The sequence below is a fragment of the Protopterus annectens genome, chromosome 9.part0 (genome assembly GCF_019279795.1).
Source record: "Protopterus annectens isolate FY-2018-M chromosome 9.part0, PAN1.0, whole genome shotgun sequence".
NCBI classification, from domain to species: domain Eukaryota; kingdom Metazoa; phylum Chordata; order Ceratodontiformes; family Protopteridae; genus Protopterus; species Protopterus annectens.
The window spans coordinates 556,020,303-556,041,775 of record NC_056743.1 but is presented as its reverse complement, the minus strand read 5'-3'; positions in this window follow the sequence as shown (position 1 = coordinate 556,041,775).

The following is a 21,473-nucleotide window of genomic DNA, read 5'->3' as shown; positions in this document are numbered from 1 at the left end:
ATACGGTTTACAAAACACATGAACATTGACATACTGTTTTTGATTCAAAACTACTTTTGACATTTTGTAGCTGTTTCAGATTTTCTGAAGGACTATTCAATGGTTAAAAGTCTCTGAACGCATATACATATATTGTTTTGTATAAATTATGTGCTGTTGACTATTTATAGAAGACTGGGATAAACATTATTTGAGAAAGAAAAGAAGCAATAAAGTTATTTTTCATACACATAGGTTTGCAGATAAGTAGTAGGCTATGTATTAGCCAAATTCTTGCAAAGGTGATAATTAAACCCTGTACTTTGTGTCTGTGAGGCAAACACTTTAACTACCATGCCAACCCCTAACCCTTTTGTATGGCTATTATTATGAATAAACACAAATAGTAAACAGAGCAAATCTGAAACATTACTTACTAAAAACTTGATTATAGTTTAATGAAACATACTCACTTATGAACTGAACAACAAAGCACTGGTTTTACAGCATATGAAGTGAATATTTGATAATGCCATTAATGATCAGTTGTACTATTTTCTCCAAAAACTTTTTAATTTAGCAAACTTAAAGATAATTTTAAGAAAAAATAGCATTAACATGGAAAGCTACACAAAATTGAAGCTCACATGCTATTTGTTCAGAATAACATGTCATTTTCTATAAAAAATACATTTACTAGTGTTTTTACAGCAGAACATATACAAATATAACTTACCCTATCTACATTAGCACACTTAAGGAAGAAAATAACTTTCCCTGAATATAGGAAGCTTCATCTAATATGCTACAATACAATATGATTTGATGAGTTAGAATTCATTGAATTATAGTTCAGTTAACACAATTTTTTGGAGAGGGTTCATTTCAAGAAATCCATAGTCCATTTATCGATATCACCTCAAAAGATCAACACGTTGCTTTTATGTATAAGTGTATATTTTATTTAAAGCACAGGATGCAGAAAGTACAATCACTTGTACACTGGTAATGCAAGACTTTGTACACAGACACAAAAAGAAATTTCTGATGAATTTGAATACAATGATTTTGTTTCTACATTGAACAGAATATTATATGTGCTGTGTTTTTAAGGATCCACTGTGTATCACAGAATCCTGCATTACAATGACCAATTCACAGTAGTTCAAAAATGACTGTACAACTGCATACATTCAAATGATGTATAATCACTTTATGAGTAGCTGTCAACAAAATAAAATATTTTTTTTCAACTGCCCCTGTACCACCAGACCCCTTACTTTATTAATGTTACTCAATGGTGTATGCAGTGTGGAGAAAAAAAGTGATATCTGACACATAACAAAACATCTATCTCACTCCTTCTCTGAAGTGTACAGACCCCAGACCACCTGAAACTCATTAAGTGACCATATAAAAACTTGCACTGTAGGAGAATGAGAAAGAAAACCCAAGAATGTGAACAACTTTTACCATTATTCTTGAGAAACTGTGAACTTAGCTCAGATGTCCTGAGCAAGAGTCTGGACATTTCCTGTCATTTTTGAGGATTTCTGCTTCAGTGTGATTCCATATAACTAGGATATTATAAACAGACATAGGTGCTTTGGTTGATGAAACAGAGCCTTATAATAAGGTTATTTGGTTGATGAAACAGAGCCTTATAATACTATTTATTGTCATCTAGTACAGCTGTAAAGCATATTTCTTGATATGATGGTGGTAAATTCTGAGCAAAATCTGGTACCTCAGATGGTATAGACTTCTGCCCTCCTAGAACAAAGTATACTGTAACAGACTTCTGGGATTAGATTGATTTTGCATTGTGGACTCTTCAACCCAAAGATGATAAAAAACTGAGATTCCTGAGGTTCCCTAATCTGCATTGCAAGATCTAATAAAAATGTACTGTTAATATTTCACATAGCCTGCTGCTCTGCGATACTGTCTAATCACACAACTCTATTGATACTGTTTGTCAAGTCTATCATTGTAAAAATGTGTAAATAATTGCTATAATATATTTAAAAAATTACCACTTTTTATAAATACTGGGCAACTGCCTTTGTGGGCCATTTTAAGCCTAGCTAATTTATCTTAAAGGTGAGAATCAAACCTTGTACCATGGGTCTGTGAGGTAAGCACCTTAACCATTATGCCAACCCCATTAACCTTGGGTGAAATCAGTGGCTTAGCTTGTAAGAACCTGCTTAGCTAGCTTGGTATTGGTTAGAGAAAGATGAGGATATAAAGTCCTGACACTATACTCTGTATACTACAGACTGCTAAGAGGTGATCTGTGTCTAGCATACAAGGCATCCTCAGACCCATTACTGATGGATTTACTGCAAATCAACAAGTCAAATGGCATCAGAAATATCGGTCGAGGGATTTAAACCTCTTCTGCAATAACAACAGAATGGTTAGGAGCGACAGGCATATCTCGCAGAGGATACTGCTGCTGTGGAACAGAAGCCCCATCCACATAAAACAAAGTTAATCCCTGTCCATTTTCAACAGCAACTTAGATCCATGGATGGTAACTAGAACATTTACCCCAGGACTGCCCCCATACTACTAATAAACAGGGGCAGCTCCTAAATGCTTCATCCCATGCATGTGTCCTCTCAAGTTATTCTCATTAGAGGTAATATATAACTATTAACCATGGGATGGGTAAGGCCAATCTATAACCAAATGGGATAGGTTATTTCAAACACAAAAAGGAAAACTGACTAGGCTTAAAATGGCCTGCAACAGCAGCTAGCCTAGTACTTATCTATGAACCTATAAAGGCTGTCAGAGCACTGTCTTTTTGTGGGGTATTAGGAGGTGGATGGGGAGACGGACTACTTATGATACTGGCATGCTTGCCCTCTGACAAGGGGTGAAGGGTAGGAAAATGTTGGATATCATTTAGAAAATGGAAGAATGTTAATTAGTGGTGTAGCCTGCATTGTATGCCAGTTTCTCCAGTGGAAAAGAATGAAGGATTATGTCTGAATATGGGACTGAAGTGTGTCCAATTACTGTCGATATCTCTAGGTATTACTCAAATGGGCTACAAAGCAGGTTTTGTAAGGTCTTGTTCTGTTTGAGTAGTGCTATACCATCAACTAAAATCACTTTGTGTGTGGCTGGACACTAGGTTTGAGGTTAATCCATAGTAAGAAGGTGTGGGGTAAAAAGCAAACACTGAACCACAGAGGGCATGAGGACACACTAAAGTGTATAAAAGCCCTATTTCAAAATTCTAAACTATTTCAAGTACAATAGTATTGTGGGTTTCCCACGTATCCTTGATCCACAAAATCTCAGAAATAACTTGCTCAGAACCTAGATTGGAGTGATGGCCCAAGACCACTGTGCACTGTTTTGGGACTCTCCCCCTTCTCCAATATTGAGCAGTTGTGGAATTGGTATATTGTACATATCCTGCAATGAACTGGCATCCAATCCAGAACTGGTCTCTGCTTTATGTTTACTGATGTGTGGGATAGACTCCAGCTCCTCTTGTGGCCTTGATTGTGATAAAGTAGACAACTACGGAATAAATAAATAGCTAACGTTTTATACCCTGTGCTGGCCAACACATTAATGTGGAGGCAGGGGAAGTAACAGCAACTATAGCAATTAAAGTAGCGATACTTAATATTCTGATTTCCAACTGTATCTTTCTTTTAAACATGTATTAGCATGAGGAAAGGATATGCCTTATTTTGAGTCTTAAATATGTAAAAATTCCATTCACCCAGAGGTTCATTTTCTATATCGACCTGAAGAGGATGAGGTTCAGTTACAAAGAAAGTAATATAAGTCATAAATTAAAAATACTAATTTGGTGAATTAACAGAGAAACAAAATCCTCGAAAGCAAACTGTCAAATAGAGAACAGTTGTTCTTGTCAAGCAATCGGGGTAACAGTATCATTCAGGTACGTCTTTCACAATTTTTTTAATAGTTGGTGTGATAGTAGATATTACTGTTACAATAAATGCAAATGTGGCATTGCATACCACTGGTACAACAAATAAAAGTATGACAATGCAGAGTTAATGTTATCGGTTCAACAAATACAAATATAACTTTGCACGTTACTGATAAAGTAAACACAAATATGACATTTCATATTACAGACAGCACAAACACAAATATGTCAGAGCTTACTACTGGTACTAATACAACAAATACAAAGCACAATAATGTATATTAAAGTAAAATAAAAACCAATAAGGCATTCTGCATTACCGATATGACAAATGTAAATATGGCATTACATATGGCTAATTCTGGTACAATAAGTGTAGGCATGTAGTTACAGGTAAAATAAATTAATATAACATGCATATTGATAGTCACATCGCCACAGTAGTCAGGAAGTCCTTCTATGTGGCACACCTCATCATAAAAGGGTTCTCATCCAGGAAAAAAGAGGTCATTGTTCCCCTCTACTCGTCACTCATTAGACCCATTATAGAGTACAATGCCCCTTTTGGAATGTACCTCACAAGACATCTGCAGCAGCTGGAAAGGCCACAGAAGTACCTCACAAAGAGGATTACTGGCCTCAAACAAATGCCCTACACTGACCACCTCAAAAAAAAAAACAGCTTTACTCCGTAGCATATCGCCTACTCCAAGGTGATCTCTGCCTAACTTATAAAGCTATGTCAAGCCCAGAGCTGTTGGACATGCTACACCTAAAGAAATCCCAATCCCTCTGAGCTACACGCTCTAGGGACCTAAACCTTGTCACCACAATAAACAGGACACGCTGGAGGGACAGATTCCTGTCCCAGAGACTTCCTATACTCTGGAACAAGCTACCCTTCTATGTCAAGCAAAGTTCTTCATTAGCACTCTTCAAGAAAAATCTTGATGAGTGGATGGGAAATAGGAAATACACCCCGGGGATCACTTCTGTGTTTCTGCTGGACAGTGGCACAAGAAAATAACTTTCATGGGTGGCGTAAGCTATGGAACCTTGCTGGCTAGGCTTATGTAGGCTCTTGGGCCGATAGCCTAGTACCTACCTATGAACCTATGAACCTATATTACTGAAACAGCAAATGCCAACACAGTTGTGTATATACTGCTACCATAAATGCTCACTTGACACTGTACATCTCCAGCACTGTAAACAGAAACACGGCATTGCATATTACTGGTAAGTACAATAAATACAACATTTTAAAAGCAATTTAATAAACCACAGCACAGGCTTAACAGAGATCAGACACTTTAAGTTTATAGTCAATAATTGCAGAAGATGTTTTTGTAACAGAAGTTACTATACTTAGTCAATGTTTACTGAATAGTAATGTATTATGAGTGTTCATTTCATTGTGTACTATCTGCACTTCTCATATTACCTACCTCATACATGCTGTATAATTACATTGCAGATAATTACATTTCTCATGTACTTCAGTAGAATTATAGAGGCATAGTGGTAATCACTATTGATAATGTCTTTGTGGTCCAACCAAATGATTGCAACTCATTTGTTGATAGAAGATATCAGGGGAAAAGTGAGATAAACTTGCATCAGAATGAAGGTCAGGGCTTTATGATATAATGACCTCTGTCTGAATTTAATGAGCTATGGACTGAACATTTCTGTTTCCTGGAAGGGAGGAAATTATAGCTGTTCTAGTGCAATCACTTACTAATACAATATTATCTTTGAAAGAGAGGTCGCTGCAGTGTTTTTAAAATTACGTGAGCAGGAATCATGAAGTGGGATACTGCCATATTTTACTTCATGAGAAAATAAACATTTTCTTTCTTGCTTTGACCTCTTGAGAATGGAATCCACAACCTGTGGTATGTTTTCCTTTTTTCATTTTTTCCTTCATAATTTACAATATTTTTAACTCAAAATTCTGAACAAAGAAACAAATACAATAGTCCATATTAGACTGCAAAATTGCAATATAATATGTTTTTCCTGAACCTCGCTTCACTAATCAGTCCACATATAAGATAATTTTATTTTTTACATACATTAAGCATGCACATTATCATGTGCTTGTTAGTCATGTACATTGCATTGGTTATGTAAGTTATACATTAGAATTACAAATTCCATATTCCTCCAATAGAATTTTATGCTCTATAGAGAAAAATCACTAAACACTATAACCAAATCAGCTAATAGTATATCTAAACTATGGAACCACATCTCACTACCACTGAAATAGATTTAGAATGCAAACTCATTTAAACACAACTAAAACCTCACCTATCAAATCACTGAATATGCTCCTGTACACCTCTAGGATAAATGTATTGTTATCTTCACCTTGCCATATCGACAAAACCATTTCTTCTCATTCACAACTAGTCTTTGCCAATAGCCGAAGAGTTTTACTAGCATTTCACAGCTATATACATTGTTTTGTGACACTGCTCACACCCCCTATCTCTGTACTTCCAATATAAACCATAGGCCAGCCACATACTTAACGATCTATAAACCTGCTTTATACTCCACCTCTTAACTACAACATTAATATTTTCTGCCTTACCTAGTTTGGTCCTTCACCTCCATTTCTTTGAATTTCTAATACTAATCATATGCTCTATTATCTATTTGACAAACCTACTAACATATCTCTTCAAATTCTCAATGTTCAATATCTTCTAATGCATAACTATCTTTTCCACTGTAATAGTTGCCTCTATTTTTCATTTGAATGCAATCTAATTAGCAAATGTGTTACTGTATATCATTTGTCTGTTCATTTATATCACTGAATGTCTGTCTATTTAAAAATATTTGTAATAGGCTGAAGGTCTTCTCCCCAGACTCCACTGAAAAGGGTTTTTTGACTAAGCCCTGATGGACAAACCTGGTAAACAAAAGCAAAAACAAAAGTAATTTAAGCAGAACTTGGACAGTTCATATATTTTTACTATGTTTCTGTTTGCAATCTTTAACATATGGAAGTGTAAACACAACTATATATAAAACATGTTACTGAACACATAATACTAATGTTAACATTTTTTTCAAGCTAACTTTGAGTTCGATTGTGCTGTAAGCAATCAGTTTTGAGACATTGATTGATTTGTGCTAAAATGACTTTAGGCCATCTTTCATATGAATAACAACCTATTCTGTTTCATGGTATTTCTTTATTAGTTTTTTTTATATATATTCTAACATGTTGTAGTAGTAATTATATAAAATCCAACAGCTAGAATTTATTTTGCTCATCTGTCATGCATTTTGCTAATGCAAGTGATACTGGCACACACATCAGTAAATCTACACGGTAAAAAGAAGCATCCACTGAAGAAGACTATATTCAGAAAGCAAATGGTTACTGAAAGTGCTGTAATATGTCTTTTAGTTTCTTACTATAGACATTTTAGATATTACTTATAGGTTCATAGATTAGTATTAGGCTAAGTGCCCTTGTGGGCCATTTTAAGCCTAGCCAATTACCCCATGTCAGAATCAAACTCTGCACCTTGTGTTTGAAAGGCAGACACCTTAACCATTATGCCAACCTCCTACCCCTCCTATTTCTTCTTACCTACCTACTTCTACATTGCAGAAGCAATACTCCAATTTGCATCAAAAGGAAGGAGATGAAAAGTTTTATGAAGAAGCATGTCACTCTTCTGCTAGCACTGGCCAAAATGTAATATTAGAGTACTGCGACTTGTCAACATTTCTAGAAACATGAAAAGAATTACATACAAAGGAATTACTTTTGTAGCACAATGACCACCATGTGATAGAAGTTTTTTTTTTTTTTTTTTATGTTTGTCTCTGTAATCTGCTTTACATAAAAAATTGGGTATGTTGAAATTATGTGGACTCTAATTGCAATTGCCAGATAAAAAGGGATATAAGTGTGAAAGGGTAGTAAAGGTGGTTTGCGTGTAGATGATTTTCTCCCCGATGCTGCTGTCAAGGTTCTGATCTTGTTCCTGGCCATGTTGAGCATTGATTCCCCTCCATTGTAGGTGTCGGATTTCTTTAACTGAGTGGCAGGTACAGATTGGCACCTGCCACACTGGTTTCCTTTTCCTTCAGTACTATCCTCTTTTACTCAGGGCTGCCAGTTATGTCAGACTAACTTTTCTCCTGGCAATGTTTCAAACGTATTTGAGGTAATTTAGCAATTCCTATGTTTGGCACCTGCCAACCATTTTTCATCTCTCCTGTGACTTTTAGTTGTCCACTTACTAGTGCAATTGAGAGAAGGTTGCTTTTTCATTAATAGATACATTATAGTATCAGGTACAATTATGGCCACATGCTTTTATTTCAAATAAATAATACTTTGGTGAGTCAAAGCATACTTGTCAACTGTCCAGAATGTTGCAGGATATCAAGATTTGCCTCTTACTTTGGTATGTTACTCAGAAAATCTGTGGTTCTAACAAATGATTTGGGATTAAGTCTCTATATAATGACAGACTTCTGAATTTCAGATGTCATATCCTTCAGAAAAGCATGTTAATACAAATATGTTAGTCTACCAACTTTCTAAGTTGATAACGACAATATTTAAATCAATCACTGATCGTGGGCTTTCTTCCCCACCACATTCGTTTGGTTTTATCTAGTTTACATGCTGTTTTTACACACTACATGAGCATAACTCATTGTAATGCATGGCGCATGGAGATTATCCTACAATATTTAGAAAAAGACAAATCAGTTAAGCGTTAAAGTGGCGTGCAACCCGACTTTAACAATTGTTACACACCCCCCACTAAAAATGCTAACACTGGGTCTAGTGTCAAGCAGTGAAATCTGCCAGTACTCACCAGAAAATGACAGCAGTAGAAATAAACCAATGTGTTTCTGCCTGCTGTTCCACACTGGTAATGTGTCCCCAACTTCCTCAAATAAACTTAGTTGCTACAATAACAGGATGTGTTAGCATCCATTTACTGACGGACCTGGACTTTGAAACTCAAATATACATGTCATTATTTAGTGACTTCAAGTCTCAATGCTTTGTCAGAAAACCACTGATTTGATGAGGAACAGTCCAAAAATATGAAGCAATAATCTGGATCTTCTGCGAAAATATGGATTCGCTGAGAGGCATTAAAGGCAAGTGTAAATTTAACAGACTGCATTACACAGACAGCAAAACACTTCACAATTTTTCCCTGTAACTAGTATTTATTATTTATTTATTTTATACTTGTTTACCAGGAAAGTCCGACTGGGCATGGAGCCCATTTTTAGCAGTGACCTGGAAAGAAAAGCTCCAGATGGCAAAACACTTCACAATTTTTTCCCTGTAACTAGTATTTCTTATTTATTTATTTTATACTTGTTTACCAGGAAAGTCTGACTGGGGATGGAGCCCATTTTTAGCAGCAGCCTTGAAAGAAAAGCTTCACAAATATTAGTACAGCAAATACAGTAAATACAATACACTTGTTAGTAAAGTACAGTACAGAGTCTAAAAGTTAATAAAGTACAGATTCAAGGCCAAGAAAGGAGCAAAAAGTAAGTATACAATAAGGAGCACAGTGTGTTATAATAAACAATACAGTTGGATGGATATTTTGTTCAGTCATTTAGTTACATTCATCAGTGGCTAGTTCAGTAAACACACACTGATTGAGTAAGAGCATAGAAAGGAGTTGTTTTAAGTTTTCATAGAAAGTTAAAGTATAACATGATGTAATTCAGTGAAGCTACCCACAGTCAGAACAATTACATAACCAAGAACTATGTAAATGGGACCGGAGGAGTCTTTTGAAATTATTTTTGTTTTCAGTGGTCCTAATATCTATGGGGATGGTATTCCATGGTTTTGCAACAGAAATGCAGAACAAGGAGTCCCCAGAGCTACTGTTGCCTTTGCCTCTGTCAGCCAGTTCTTTATTGTTGAACCTTAGTTGGTGTTTGTTAGAGTAGATATTAAGGAGACCTTGAAGAGCAGGAACTCTATCGGGATAATACAGAATTTGGTGGGCTATTATAAGCTGGTTATGTGTGAGCAGGTTGGGTAATTCTACCCAGGATAGTTGCTTGAGTGCTGTGCAGTGATGTGTTCTGAAAAGTGAGGCAGTAGCAAAGCAGGTGTTTAGTTTGTTAAAGTCTGCTTTGTTTAAGTTGATGAATATGGGGGAGGAATAGACGAGTGTGGATAGTAGGTGGGTTCTTGTGATGGTAACTTACTGCCATTGCTGAGATACTTTTTGCATCTATATAGGGTTCCGAGTTTTTTATGGACTTTCTTTATAGTCTGTGCAACGTGAATTTCAAATTTCATGTTGTGATCTATGATAACCCAGAAGTTGGACAGGTGTGATAGGGGTGTTATTAGCTGAGAATATTGTGAATGGTGGTGTGGGGTCTAAGGCTCTAGTGGGATAGAATATAATTAGCTGTGTTGTTTTAGGGTTAAGTATTAGCTGAGAGTTGGCTAACTAGGTTTCAACAATGGTAAAGGACTCTTGTGTCCATTTCTGGAGTTGAGAGAGTGATGGGGTGGAGCAGATTAGAGTGGCTTCATCAGCATACAGGACTAGAGTGGCATGCTGGGTAGCTTTGTGGAGTTTGTTGGTGAATATTTTGAAAAGAAGACATCCAAGAATGTATCCTTGGGGGACAGGTAGGGGAGAAGATAAAAAGGGTTGCCATTTTACTGATTGTTGATGGTTGGTTAGATAGTCTTGGAACCAAGCTAGGGAGGAGTGGCTGAGATTAAGATCGGAGAGAGCAGAAAGGAGTTTGGGATGGGAGACAGTATCAAAGGCCTTGGAAAGATCTAAGAATACAGTGGATACTAGGTTACCGTTGTTTCCATGTTAGTTTATTGTGTTGGTAAAGCTAATAAGGGATGTGGTAGTACTGTGATATGGGCGGAATCTGTGCTGGGTGTTGGTTAGCAGTTTATTAGTGAGGAGATAGTGCAATATTTGGGAATGTTTACATTTTTCAAGGATTTTTGATAAGGGGACAGAATGGCAATTGGACGGTAATTAGATAGTTGCACAGAGTTACCTCCTTTGTGGAGTGCTATTATATGCAACATTTCCATAAAGATGGAACATGTTGTTCTGATATAGTGTGATTAATGAGCATGGAGACTGGATAAGAGATGGCTTTGGCTGTGATCTTTAGATATTCTGCAGGTAATTTGTCAGTAGCCAGGGTTGTGAGTTTAAACCTATTCAGATATTTATATATTGTGCTAGTTGGGACAGGCTGTAAGTGGAAGAGGTTTTGGTCTGCTGGAATGGAAGAAAGATTCAGATGTGAAGTGGGAAAACTATTATTGGTGAGGGCTAGGATGGATTTGGTGAAGTATTTGTTGAACTGGGTGGCAATTATTGCTGGTGGTGTCAATGCTAGGGAGTGGAATACTGTTTTTTTCCTGGTTGCAAGATTTTATTAATGCAGCCCACAATTTTGTGGGTTATTTTTGTGTGTGGTTTGAATGCCTATATAGTGGTTCCCTTTGTCTAGCCTAATATGTTTTTTGGCTTTGTTCCTTAGTTCCTGGTATGCCTATGTATTAGTTTGAGTTTTATTTTGATGCCAGGAGTCCCAGGCTTTATCTCTTTGTTTGGGTATCTCTGGTCAGCCAAGAGGCATAGTTGGATTTAGTTCTAACTGTTATGATAGTGGCGAGATGATTTCGAATGTTTAGGAAAATGTTATTGAAGTAGTCTACGACACTTTCCAGGGAGACAGATAAGAGTGGTTTCCAGTGGCTTTAAGTGCAGATATGAAGTCATGAGTTTTAAAATTCTTTGTGTACCAGATTTGTTGGAGGGTGGAGGATTTTAATGGATTCACTTGGTGTCTAATTATAAAAGTGGGAAGGTGGTGGCAGGGGGTGTCTGGGGGGGGGGGGGCTGAGAGGTAGAATTGAGATGGTTTGTTAGTAAGGATACAGTCTGGGATGGACCCCTTTTTTGATGCTTTATCTACCCGTGTTGTGGTTTTAATTAGTTGAGTAAAACCATGTAGGTTAATGTGGTTAGTGGGGTGGAGCGAGTTACAGGAGGATCAGTTGATATTAACATCACCTAGTATGATTGCTTCTTGGGGAAATCTTTGGGATGTCCAGTCTAGAATGGATTTTACTGTGTTAATGTTATTGCTGGGGTATATAGGTACCAATTATATGTAAGTGTTTTTTGAGTTGATTTTTAGCTTAGTGAACATAGTTTCTGCATTATTGAACTTGGGTTGTTCGGTGGCTAACAATTCAAAGGTCAGGTTGCTTTTGAAGAGGAGAGCAATGCCTCTGCCTCTTTTGGATATTCTGTCTTGACTAAGAACACTGTAACCATGTGGAACAGTGTCACCCTTACTGTTTAGTAGTTTTAGCCAGGTCTCTGTGAGAAGGACTATGTCAGGGGAGTAAAGGGCCAGGCTAACAGGTAGCACTGGTATTTTCCTTCTTATGTTTATGTTGTGTATAAGGAGATCTGTTGATTTCCTGGGGGAGGTAGTAGTATATGTAGCAGATAAAGCTACTTGCACTACAAAGAATTGTCATTGCGTCTATGATCATAACCTTAAATTATGCGTTCTCAATGTGGATGCTGAGATTTACCTGTCAAACTTTGCTCTCAAGGTGAATTTCTTGGCATCTATGTCTCAAACACATAATAAGCAGGTTACGATTGGTGAGCTGACCATAATCCTTTATATTATGGCTACCCATATTATAATCTAGGTAGATATAATTTGCAAGCACTTGAGTTTGGCTTAGAGAGTAAGTGGATAGTCATCAATCCCTAATGGTGCAGGATCAGCCTTACTTTATCATGCTAAAATATTTAGTAAAAAATGCATACAATTTAGAGGTTCCAAGTAACAATATACCAATATGAAGTAACACAGTTGTGCTGGTTTATACTAGAACTGGTTATAATGTTACTAGGTTTATTCTTATCAATATTTCACACAGCACTACACTCTTTATTTGTTTTGCACTTCTGTGTTATCACTGGTGATTATGCTATTCAACTGGTCCCTAATGCTTATCCTTGTTTGTTGATACTCACAAATAAAAGTGCATTTTTTGCATTGTGATTTCATTATAGGAGTTGTGGCCTGTTGACTTTTGGTCCAGTGCTTAGTACTTGGCAGTCAAGTATTTTTAATGATAATTTTATTTAATTGCCAGAGACAGGGTAGCAGTGCAGTCATTTATTTAATTGGCTCCATTATCCTTCAGATGTAGCATTCTCAAAGGCGTCTCCTTTAAATTCAGTTATATGGGGTCCTGTTGTTCTTTATTTCTTTACTGATGACCCTTGTGACTGGTGACCCTTATTATAAGATTGCTTAAACTGGTCAACAGTGATGATATTTTTTTTTCTGTTTCCCTACAAGAATTATATCAGTCCCCGTGGACTTGAAGTACCACTTGGTGTCAGGTAGCTTCCCAGGTGGAGGAGGAGGCTTTAATTAAGTAGTTCACTCAGTGGAGTCAGCAGTGGCTGGAGGGAATTAACCAAAATAGGAAGAGAAGTTCACATCCCAGAGATTCAGAGCTCAAGGAGATTAGGCCATCCATGAGGATAGTAAGTGATGCTCTCATAATGGTGCTCCAGTTAGGGTGCCTCAAAACTCCCAACTATGGAACAGCGTACAGGGCACAAACAGGTAATGAGGTCTGTTTGGGGGATGCTGAAGAGGACAGCATGCAGGAACAACCAGTTTAGATGTTTTGTATTAACAAAGGTGATGCTATATTGTTTGTTCTGTTTATTAAAAGAGGTTGCATATCTTTGGAGAAGTTGCACACCCTGTGCTCATGTGCTTCCCTTCGAAGCTATTCCTGTATTTCATTCCATGGCTAGTGATGTTTGAACTTTAACAATGCTGTTAACTTTGATAAAGTAGGCTATGATATGTTAAGCTCTTCTATTCAGCCCATATTTCAAAATCTTTGACCTTGGACATGGTTGGTGCTTATGTTATACAGAGTATTTTAGACATCAATGGTTCTGGGACAGAACACTTAGTTTTGGCTTTGGTCGTAGTAGGGAAAGCAAATGAGCAAATATAAGTTGTAGAATTGGATTACTGGGTAGTGGGCCTCATCCACTTTAAGACATGTTAGAGAGGGACCTGCACCAAGCCTTGCATCTTTTAACATACTGTCTAACTCAGTGTAAGGCACTTAGCATTTAAGGAGTCCCTTAGTCAGACATTTTGATCATTAGGCTAAAGCATCCCTCCTGGGGTTTTTGAGAAGAAAGTTGTGAAATTGAAAGAGACTGCAGGAGAGCTATATTGAATCACAGTATAAGGCTGACTCCTGGAATAATTTGGCCAAAAATGTTACCTGCTATATTGACATCCCACACGCAGGAAATAGTGCTGATACCCCTGAACTGACCTGATTCGATGCAAGCCTGACCTTTTTTGTCAATGGGAGGATGAAGTTAAGCTGGAGACACCACCTCCGTACTGTAAGTGTAACATCTTTTAGCTTCCCCAATAACCTAACACTGCATGCCTCCAGTTTTACATTATGCTCTTTTCATATCTCTAGCCACTGCAGAGATAGAAAGGAAAAGACAGATGCACAGGAGCAGACTAGAACACCAAAGAAAACTCTGGGATGAGTATACATATGCTGTCATAAGACATTGTCAACAAGTTAACAGCTGTACAACAAGTAAACAGATGTTTTTTCCTGCAGTGTCACATCTGTCAGTGCTGACATAGGTCAAGGGTTGCAGTGTCACCTCGTAATGTTAGAAGTGTATTTTTGCCTGTCAGCTCCAGTATAGATGGATGAGTGAATCATTAAGTTAAGTCTGTGTGTTCAGAGATTGTTAGGATGGCTGTGGGATCAACTCCCCCTCACCATACAAACTTCTGTTGTCATGAAAAACTTTATTTGTCCTCCCAGTAATATCAGTATACTGCTACATAGTACACACACCTCTCAGCTGTACAGATTTTCACAGAATATCCACATTTTGCCCCATATTTTTAATACATTACACATAAAATTGTGTTTTTTGTAGCAACTCATTGAGGATTAAAGTCAGAAAATAATGACAGACATTTGAGTTTCAGACTTCATATCATTCAGAAAATTCATGCTAATGTAAAACCTGTTATTCTATCAATTTTGTAAGTTTGTAACAGCAATATTTAAAAAGTGTCCCATTTTTTGGGCCTTTGCCCACCCCCCCCCCCCCCCAATTATTGATGGCCTTGTCCAGATTTCTTGCTGTAAGAGGTTGAGAGGTATGACAGTACATATATGTAAGACTCATAAATATTAGTCTGCTGGGCATTTCATAGTATACAATAGAAATACCTTCTCTTGTCTGTTACTTGTGATGGACATATTTATTGTGTGATCAGCATGTTTATTTTGTCTATGTGCAGTCATATTATTGTGAAAACTCACATTGCATCACTGGTCACAAGCACAAACATTTATGTCTGAGTAGATGTGAGGAAGGTTTTTATTATATGCAGGCAAACAGGCTGATGACATTCCTGTTAAAGTACTATTATTAAAATTGTATTATGCTTAAATTGTCATTGTGTTTCTATTTCTCTAACCCTTTCCCTCTTTGTTGCTATCCTTTCTCTTACATACATTTATTTGGTTTATTTATTTTTTGTGTCTCTTCATTTATTACTATATGCAGTAGCACAGTAAACTGCACCTATCCCACCAGCAAGGTCTGTCATCACCTCAGAGGTGACAGCAGCAATTCCTCCATCCCCACCACCACCAAAGTACCCAGCACATCTGGGTTTCAGGCTGCCACAGTTTACTCCACACCTTCTGACCCACCTGCACCACCTCTGTTAAGCAGCCTTTCCCTGGGGGGGGGGGCTGATACCAGTGCATGTGGAGGTGACTAATCTGTCATCTGTCAGCATCTGACAGACCTTGTAGGGAGATAATAAGCAGGTGGTTGTATGCTCGCATCTGCTGAATGGATCCCATGCCCCAGTGATTCATTGAGTCCATCCCTGCCAAGTACTGACTCAATCTTCAGAGGTAAAACCCAGTGGTGATGGTTCACATGATGAGGAGTAATCGTCTGCTAGGTTTAAATTAGCAGAGACTGCATCTGTGAATACCAGTCCTATCCCCAAACTGGTGATCCCTCTCCTATTGGTGTCCATGTTCACCCCTGTATGTTGTACAATCCTCCCTTTACCACTGACTTTCATCTGTTTGTCTGATGTCTCCTTCACCATTGTGTTCCCCCTCCCTCATTGTGTTAACCCAAACCCTGTCATTCATGTATGCCTTTCCCTGCTAACTAACCTCCTTCTCTTAATTACCTACCTCCTTGACATTCTTCCCAACTTTCTCCTCTCTAAAAATAAATAAATAAAGGGTACTTGTCAACCTCTGCCACCCCCCCCACGCACAAAAAATGTCCCCACATGTACTTCTCAACTTTCCAGATATTTGACGAATGCAACCATGCCTGGCTCCTACGGTTTGATGTGTTCATCAAAATATGTGTACTTTTCTGGCAAATCATTGAGGAATGAAGTCACTTGCAACTATTTTTTACTTTCTTCAGGATTACCGAGCTAAGAACTTTAGAGGCATCCTCCTATAGGTTCATAAGTGTTTACTAGGCTAATGACCACAAGGGCCTTTTTAAGCCTTGGTATGCCTCACACATTTCTGACAAGTTCTACTACCCTTGATAAGTGCAAGCATAGGAGATGAACCATTTACAGATTACCTTTGTCCATTAAAGACATAGGTGCCAAACCAGGGATGAATTTGTGGTTCCCCATCCAATTGTCCAAGTTGCACTTGAATTGGGTTAGGGAGGAGCTCTGCTTCACATGGATGGGGAGCCTGTTCCATAGACCAGGTACTCTCTGGGATACATACCTATCTCTTCAGCAGGTCCTATTTATATCACAGGCAAGGTTTAAGTCTTTAGAATGGATAATTCTGGTGCTATTTGCTTTGTGGATATGCAGGAGGTCAGTCAGAGTGGCGTCTGACAATGCCCTGTATGCCAGGCATAGATCTCCTCTCAAAAGCCTATAGGAAACAGAACATGGGGATAGGGCCTTGAGGCGGTCTGCATAGGGCATTTTACTTATGCCCTGTATTCTTTTAGTGAGGCACCTCTGTGGATATTCCAATTGTTGGATATGCCTGGTTAGGTACATACCAATGGGAGCATTGTACTCAATGATAGGTCTGATGAATGCAGAATACAGTGGAATAATGACTTATTTACCTTTGTTTATAAGTTACACAACATAGAATGATTTCCTCACTACTGTAGACATGTGATGATCAAAGGCTAGGTTACTATCTGTATGTGTCCCTAAGTCCCTGACTACTGGGTCAGCTCTAAGGGGTATGTTGTCAATATGACAGTTACCAGGGATGGATGACTTCCCAAAGGATACTATTATGCATTTCTTGGCATTTAGCTTTAGTCCCTGGCCCTGACACCAGTTGTTTGTCAGTCCCTCCTGGAGAACATTTGTGTCAGTGTGGGATTCAATGACAGCTCCTAATTTGCAATGATCTGCAAATTTAGTCAGCCAGAGACCACTGACATTGGCTTTGACATCTGAAAAGTAAATACTAAAAATGAACAGTCCAAGGAATGATCCCTGAGGGACTCCACTTGTGACTGGCCTCTTTGTAGAGGTAGACTCCCCAATACTAACTACCTGATTCATGTCTCTGAGCCAGTTGGCTATCCACTGGGTGACATACGAGTTTGTACCTAACCTCTTGAGTTTGTCAACAATGCCTGAGTGGGGTATTGCGTCAAATGCCTTGGCCAGGTCAAGGTATGCAGTGTGAACCATTTTTACCTCATCCATTGCTTTGGTTACTGTCTCAAAGAAGTCCACCAGGTTGAGTAGGTATGATCTGCCCTTGATGAAGCCAAACTGGGTTGAGTCCAGTGCCTGGGGGTTTACTATATCCCTATTGATCATCACTGTACATCAATGTGTGTATATATACCTTTAAGAAGCTATCCAAGGGCTTGCACAATTGTATAAATACTAAGCACGTCCAAGTCTGACTGCTATTTTGTAGTAAGCTGTTGAGATGTAAGCATGTCTGTATATAAGGTCTGTCTGTTAACCAGTTTGTTTATATTTTATGATGCTGCTCTCCATACTGATATGTTTCTGTGTATTAAAGCATCTAAACAAAATATCCCACCTGCTTGTCATCTATGTTAGAGAGGGATGAGTAACAATTCTTTCCATGTCTTTACAATTAAGACTAGTGAGACATATGGGTCTGTAGTTTCCAGGGTCTGTAGATGGCTCAGCTTTATGCAGAGGGATGACTGTTAGTGTTCTCCATTCATGAGGCACGAGGCCTGTTTGGAGGCTCCAGTTAAATAGTAATTCCAGAGGCCCTGATAGGTCATGTTTCATGCTATTTAGAAGGCATCCTGGGATATTGTCTGGGCCCATTGATGCAGCATTCTTGGTCTTAGAGAAAGCATAAAGAATCTGCTCCCTAATGATACTAGGGGGAGTTATAATTGATGGTATTTCCTGAGGGAAGGTTGAGAGGGACAGAGGGATAAATTTGGTACTGAATTTATCAGCCAGGAGGTTTGCTATAGCTTCTGGCTCAGTATAGGGGGCTCCATTTACAGTGAGCTCTGCACACAGTTGTGTATTGCCTTTGAGGTTGCAGACATAGCTAAAGAATGCTTTGTGGTTGTCCTTGGTCTGGGAGACCAAACTTACCCCAAATTTGGATTTGGTAGATTTTATTTGTCCTCTGAGTTATTTGTTTAGTTTGATGAGAGTGCTTTTATCCTGCTGGGTGTTGCACCTCCTAATTTATGCCATGATTTTCTTCCTTCTGTTATACAGCCTATTGATTTTGTGATTCCACCAGGGTGACTTGTTTTTTGAGTTAGTTCTGTACTTCTTCCTGGTTGGTACAGCTGCCTCTATGCAGCTATTAACATGCTTGTATAGGGTTTCTGTGAACAGTTCTGCATAGGGAGCAACATTGTTAGGGTTTATAGGGGCTTGACATTTTGCCAAGTTATGACTTAATAGCAGAAGGTTAGCCTTAGAGTAGTTCCTGAATATTCCATGTTTAGCTGGGGGTCCAGGTTTTATTTAAACTTCAAAGGAGACCATTTTGTAATCTGACCATACCAGGGAAGACATTACAGTAGGGGGTGTGCAGCACTCTCCCATATTAGTGATGACCAGATCCAGTATGGTTGCACCCCTGGTTGGTGTATTGGCTGTCTAGTCTAGGGAGTTTGCGTTTACAAAATCCAGGAATCTCTGTGCATGTGTGCTTGGTGTCATACAGGATTCCTAGTTAATAGCGGGGTAATTAGAGTCACACATGAGTATGGTATTGAGTTGGATGGTTAGTGTTTCTAATAAGTTTAAATATATGGTATGGGTTTCCCGCGTCATAGAGGGGGACCTATAGCTTACAAGGAAGTGGTATTGGATTTTGCCTATGGTGATTTGAATATGGAGCAGCTCAAGTGCACTGTCCTGTCTGACAAGCCTTGAAGTATATTTATTTTTGATGTATATAGAGACACTTCTGTCTTTAGTCCCTGCCTGTGAAGTAGCTGGTCTAAATATGTGGAAGGCATTATAACCTTGTATTGTTGGTGTGTTCTCCATGGCTTTAAACTATGTCTCATTGACCTCACAGATATCATCATTCTCTCGGGTGAAGTGAGCTTCTAGAGAATAGAGTTTTTTGCTTAGACTCCTAGCATTAAGCAGTAATACCTTTAGCTTTTCTTGGTTTTGATTTGTTATATCAGAAGTACTTTCAGTTTGACATTGCCTAAAAAAGGCACTATGGGGGAAGACAATGTTTTAGCTAATATTTAAAAGCCTAGAGGTGAGAGGTGCAAACTATCCCTGGGAAAGCAGTGTGGTCTATTGACTGTCTCCTTCCACTTTGACAAATATTGCACCCGCTAAGAATGACACCAGAATCTAAGTCAATCATCTTTTGCTCGTATTGTGGCATCATCCTTGGAGAAGGTAAAATGCTGCTCAATGCTAGACTCATACCAGCCTGAAACACATATTCTGAGAGCTCCATGATGTTTTTCTTCATATAGTCTAGGGAGGTATGTCTCATGTTATTTATTCCCACATGCACTATGACTGAGTCATATTGGTACCTGTGGTTCAATGGTCTGTGTTTGTGAGTAATGTGGTGGATCCTAGTCCCTGATAAGCAACTAACCATGACTTTCTCCTTACTCAGCGTGGTGAGAGGGACATCAATGTGTCTCACAATGGAGTCTCCAATGACTAGAATGTTGGATTGTGTGCTGGCTTGCCTTATGAGCTTAGAGGTAGAGGCTCCTTGAGATGTAGCTCTATGTGTTGATGAAGGGTGTTGCTTGAAAGAGTAAAAGAGCACATTTGGGGCTGCTGAGGGTATTTGCTATGTGTACTTCATCTAGGAGGTCTTTGTGGTTTAGGAAGGCTACACTTAAGTGCCTCAGCATATGTGGGTCGATATGTCTGCTTTGAATTATGTGTGATGGGTGCAGAATGCATACTACTGACAACCTTATGACATTAGGAGTACTTTTACATGAGAGCTTTGCCTCCAGTGACATTGTGTAAATACATCTCTCACATACCATATCAGTTTGTTTGAGAATTAACTGGTTGTCAGTAAATATGTGGCAATTTCTACATTGCCTCAGGATGGCCATATCCATCAAGCTGGTAGGCAGTGCCAAAGTTCATATCCATGGCAACTAACCCTTTTTATTGATTAGACAGTTGAATGAGAATGTCAGTGTCAGGAGGATAGGGTTTGCAGCTATGCGGACAGTGCTTGTCATTGTAAACTAGTTGTTTTGTGTGCAAGTAGGTATTGGAGAAATTTAAATTGTGCTTTTATTGGAAAAATATCACTCAAGGTGTCTGTGTCTGTATAGAGCACTGCCAAACACTTGAGGGGAGACCTTGAAAATTTAAGGATGAAGTATTTAGGCAAATATTCTGAAATTAGAAACAAATCAAGCAGAGCTTACTGAAAACAAATAATTAGCTTGTCAAGAATGATGAAAAATGGGAGTCACATGAATGGCTACTGCCTGGCTACTACTAATGCTGGTCTCACCACAGCTTCACTCTTCTGGGATACAATGCTCCTTTGCTTCTTCTCTCACCAGAAGCAAAACATTAGCACCAATCCCAAGATGAGAAGCGGCCACAGCCTGTTTGGTGATCCACAGTCTTGTCCCAGATGATGTAAGGGTCTGTAGGCTTGTTGTAGCCTTTTCCTGGTAGATGCCTTGAACAGCAACCAGACCAATCAGGAACGTTAAGTACAGACATTCACTGTCCAACCAGAAACAGTTAGGAATCAATACACTCTGCTCCTTCTCCCATCAGGAACAGAATATAAGCAAAGATTCCAAGCTGTTACCTATAAATCAGTTGTTAGGCTTTCTGGTCATCAGCAGTCTTCAGAAAATAATGTCTTTATACTCCTTCTCTCACCAGGAGAAAGCAGAAGAGCTAA